This window comes from Balaenoptera musculus, chromosome 2 (genome assembly GCF_009873245.2).
Source record: "Balaenoptera musculus isolate JJ_BM4_2016_0621 chromosome 2, mBalMus1.pri.v3, whole genome shotgun sequence".
NCBI lineage: Eukaryota > Metazoa > Chordata > Mammalia > Artiodactyla > Balaenopteridae > Balaenoptera > Balaenoptera musculus.
The window spans coordinates 22422894-22428265 of record NC_045786.1 but is presented as its reverse complement, the minus strand read 5'-3'; positions in this window follow the sequence as shown (position 1 = coordinate 22428265).

Below are 5372 nucleotides of genomic sequence, written 5' to 3'. Positions count from 1 at the left end.
GAAAGTGCTTGAAGGGGTTCGGTAATTTTTTTTCCCAATTTTTTATTAACAGTTGTTTTTACTCTTTTCCATTCTCCATCTGCAATTTATACCAAGGGTACTATTCTGTGTAAATTATCTATCCTTCTTGTTGTTAGTGTTGTTTTCTTGTGTGTGGAGGCACAGAATTACAAAGCAATCAATTTTGTCAGCTACTGAGAAGTCAGGAATGTATTTTTAATATTTTATTTTATATTCTCTACAAACTTCCTAATTGCACTTTTTGGAGGAGAGTTTTACTGCTTGCTTCAAGGTGCACAATATTCATCCTTAACTTATCAGAGTCTCTTTGTAGTTAATGTTTTTCCACTTCACATCCCGTCCATGATACCATCACTTTTTATATCACATTCTACACTTCTTACAATACATTTGCCATTTCCCACTTGGAATGTTAAACTTCATCACAAGCACAAAAACCAAACTGCAGTATGTCTGCTTGTCCCACTCCATCATTTTGTTATTTTATCATATACAGGCATACCTTGGAGATACTAAGGGTCTGGTTCCAGACCCCACAATAAAGTGAGTCACACAATTTTTTTGGTTTCCAGTGGATATAAAAGTTATGTTTACACTATACTGTAGTCTATTAAATATGCAATAGCATTATGTCCAAAAAAAAGCAACATAGGAAATGTAGATGGCCCACAGGCACATGAAAAGATGCTCAACATTGCTAATCATCACGGAAATGCAAATCAAAACTACAATAAGATATCACCTCACACCTGTCAAGATAGCTATCATCAAAAAAACACAAATAACAAATGTTGGCAAGGACGTGGAGAAAAAAGAACCCTCGTACACTGTTGGTGGGAATGTAAATTGGTGCAGCCACTGTGAAAAACAGCATGGAAGTTTCTCAAAAAAACTAAAAATAGAACTACCATATGACCCAGCAATTCCACTCCTGGGTATATATCTGAAAAAACAGAAAACACTAATTTGAAAAGATGCATGCACCCCAATGTTCATTATTCACAATTGCCAAGCATTACTTACAACTGCCAAGATATGGAAGCAACCTAACTGTCCATCAAGAGATGAGTGGATAAAGAAGATGCAGTATATATATATACAATGGAATATTACTTAGCCATAAAAAAGAATAAAATTTTGCCATTTGCAACAACATGGATGCACCTAGAAGGCATTAGGCTAAATGAAGTAAGTCAGAGAAAAAGAAAGACAAATACTGTCAGGTATCATTGACATATGGAATCTAAAAAAAAAAAAGACACACCTTAATTAAAAAATACGTTATCACTAAAAAATGCTAGCCATCCCTTGGACCTTCGACAAGTCATAACAATAACTTCATAGGTCACTGATCACAGATCACAATAAAAAACATAATTTAATAATAATGAGAACATCTGAAATATTGTGAGAATCACCAAAATGTGACACAGAGACAGGAAGTGAGCAAATTCTATTGAAAAACTGGTGCCCATACTTGCTTGATGCAGGGTTGGCACAAACTTTCAATTTGTAAAATAACGTAGTATATTCAAAGCATAATAAAACAAGGTATTCCTATATTTTGTTTCTACGTATATTATAAAAGCCACCTTTCGATTTTATTACTTTGGCTTTCAACAGCTTGTTGTCTTTTAGGGAAACTTATAAGTCAGAAAAATAGTAAAACATTTTCTTTCACATTTCCTTGTGCTCCTTATTCCTTATAATACAGCTTTCCATCTGTTAACATTTGCTTTCAGCTTGAAGAATATCCTTTTGCATTTCTTGTAGTGCATTTCTGTTAGCAATTAATTCTCTCAGCATTTGTCCATCTCAAAATGTGTTTTTTCAGTCTTGTTTCTGAACCATAATATTGCTGAATATAGAATGCTGGGTTTAGAGTGTTTTTTTTTCCAACCCTTAAAAGTTCATTACATTTTCATCTGGTATCCATTGTTTACGATGAGAGGTCAGACATCATTTTTCACTTTCTTCTCCAGTATGTAATGTGTTTTTATTCCCTTCCTGCTTTCAAGATTTTCTCTTTTTCTTTGGTTTCAGCAGACTCTGGCATTGAAATTCTTCCACTGGGGCTGGTAATCAGTACCATACAACCCAGGTGTGTAGGTGTGGATTAAAGTGTATTTATAAAGCTTCCACTTATATATGCTTGATTTTGTGCTTTGTTAGATGATCTGCGAAAATCTCAAGCTGTCTCCCAACCTTTAGGCTTAACCCAGTTTCTAAGCTCTGTCTCCCCATGGAGCTAGTGAGAGCTTAGCTTGGCTTTCATCTTGGCATAGAACTAGAGTAAGTCTTACTCTATAGTATGGTCCTTTCTACTAACTCAGACTTTCTGATGTCTCAGCTGGATGCTCAAGGTGCTAAGGAGGTACTGAAGTGGACTCTCCATTCTGGTTGGGTTGGAACACCAAGGTCTCAAGCAGTACTAGTTTTCTAGTGTCTCATCCCCATAATGGCTGGTTAGCTTTGGGTAGCTAGCTTGCATATGGACAGTCCATTCTTGAGCCAAGTACTCATAGGACCCCAGAGCAGCTCTGGGGACCCCCTTTTTAAAGCTCCTTCTGTTATGGTTCCCCTGCTGAGCCCCAAATTCTGATCTCTGCCTCAGCACATTCAGAACACTGCACACAGCTTGGACTCCAGCTTGATGCCTTATGGTCAGGAAATTGTCCTGACCAAAGAGCCCGGGCAATCATGGGGCTGATCTCATGAGCGTTCCTTCTTTCAGAAATCACATTCTTGCATGGATAACTGTCTAGTGTTGAAGGCAGCTGTTTTGTATATTTTATCTGATTTCATGTTTGTTTACAGACAGGTTAGACTACCACCAGTTACTCTGCCATATTCGTGAGAGAAGTCCCTCATTTTACTTTATATAAACCTACATAAATTATGTCAATTTTGGAAACAATGTTCTTTAGGTCCATGAAACTTCTAGAGGACTTTTGTTGGCCAGAGTTTGTAAGTAAACTATTATTTCTGAAGGCTGGCTCTGTTCTAGGTATGGGGCCAAAAGTTTGAGATAAAGAGATAAAAGAAGCAAAAAACAGTTACAGTCTCTCATCTGTGGCCTATAGACATGCAGGGATGCCAGAAAATTTAAAAAAACAATTTAATATTTAGAAATGTGGAAACCAGTGAGAAGACAGAATACACAGCATTCAGGCAGCATACAAAAAAGAGGACCTAACTTAATTCTACAGTAGTCAGTGATACTTTCAGAGGAATTACATTAGAGATACTGATATGTAAATTATAAGTAGGAAGTAGCTAGTCTGAGTGGTAGGAGGAGTGTTCCACACAGGAACATAAGGTAATGCCCTAAGGCAGATGAGAGCAAAGGTATTTTCAACAAGGACTTTAGAAAAATTGAACTAAAAGGAGCAAGGTGGAGAACGGATAAAAAGAAATGGAAGATATAAGCTGGAACCAGATGATCAAGGTCAATCATATCGTTGTTATCTGACCTTCCAGATTTCCCATTCCCATCCCCTTTAGCTTTCTCGCTTCAAAGTGTTGTTTTGAGGACTAAATGTGTTTACTTAATTCTGCATGATGAGCCTTAGTAAATCTGAGTTTTCCTATTAATACTTAATTCGAAAATCATGGGTCCCAGTGAAGGACCTGATTTTCCAAAGCTGTCTCTTGCACGAACACATAAGGAGGATGGCATCATATCAGGTATAAGTTTAAGAGTCGGAAGCATGAGAAACTTTCCCATCTGCTTCTCCATCTCTGATCTTCTAGAAGAGTATTTATCTAAATCAGACCTATAAAATTGTATTCCTGATACATTGGCACGAACAGGAAATGTTTTTCAGGAGTCTAATATATAATCCAGGAAGGTATATCTTTGCATCGTTTACATACTCCATGGGCTTCCTACCTAAATTTCTATAGAACCAAACACTGCTTGTTTCTCTGCTTCCACGCCCAACTTTTCCCAGACCCTAAGCCTTGTAATCCTCACATATAAGTTCAAATGCAATTCCTATTTTCTGGGAACAATTTCTAACCATGGTCAGGATTGTTCCTGACTATATGTCCCCACATCCTGTTGGTTCTGCTTCTCAAGAAAATCCTCACTAATACAACCTTCTTCTCAAGAGTTTTGGCAAAGGTTTTAGACTAATGATGAATGAGCTATTATAGTTCACATGCCCAAACTGAAACAAGGGCTAGAGCCAGACAGGTAGGTGACTCAAACTGGTCGGCATGAGGTCATCTGTTAACTTTTACAACTGGGTAAGGGATCAAACTGAACTACATAGGCTGATAATGTGTGGTCATCTAAAAGGTAATACATTCGAATAGAAAAGTGAGCATATGAAAACCACAAATACCTACTCTACTAAAATTACCTTATTTTGTGATTCTGCAACCTAGATATTCTCCCAGCATTATAAAACATATCGCTTTCTTCAATGACAAATTTAAGCAAAATCTGGTATCTAAAAATGTACATATTTGAAAAATAGAGCAGAGAGACATTCAACAATATATTAGTATACATATGAACATGAACAGTTACCTAATTACATGCCATAGAGATCTAGAATTTATAAATTTATAAAGTATCTGAGTATGTATACAGTGGAGGTGGAGATTGAATCAAGTACATGAGAAATAATCTAATTCTATTTTTAAAAAATTATACCAAGCTTTGGAAAAACTGAGTACATAGGTTTCCTAGTTCCAATATATATGTTATATTACTCTATAAAAGTCATTTTAATTATTCTTAGTGTATTAATTTGCAAATTGAGAAATATAATACCTGCTCTTCCCATCTGTAGAGTTGCTGAGGAGATTGAAGAATACATGTTAAATCACTTTGAAAACCATAAAATCCTATGCAAATGTTAGGCTGTATATATTTTGGAAGAAAAGTTCCTGACCCCTGTGTTATTATTAATCTAAGAAGACTCAACAGAGGACAGAAGTAAAGTTTTAGCAGATATAAATGATGATTTAACCTGTTGAGTACAAGTTATATAGCATGTCAAACACACTCTATAGAAGCTCTTTTTATGAATATAATACTGGGAATATCAATTAGCTGTCATGAAAATTTCCTCAAAGGGAGTGAAAGTCATCTACAAAAAAATTGGTAATTCTTCTCTGACTGCATGTTGTTTTCATCTACAAACAACTGTTCATGATAAAAATCATCATAGATTTTTCCATTTTTTAAAAAAACGTATTCATAGTTAGATACATTTCCTTTGAAAACCCCAAATATTTAGTAGACAAGGAATTATTAGAATTAGAGAAACGGACTCAATGCATAGGCAAGTGAAGGAAAAAAGAGGGCAGAAATCATTGAATTCAAGAACTAACTTGCA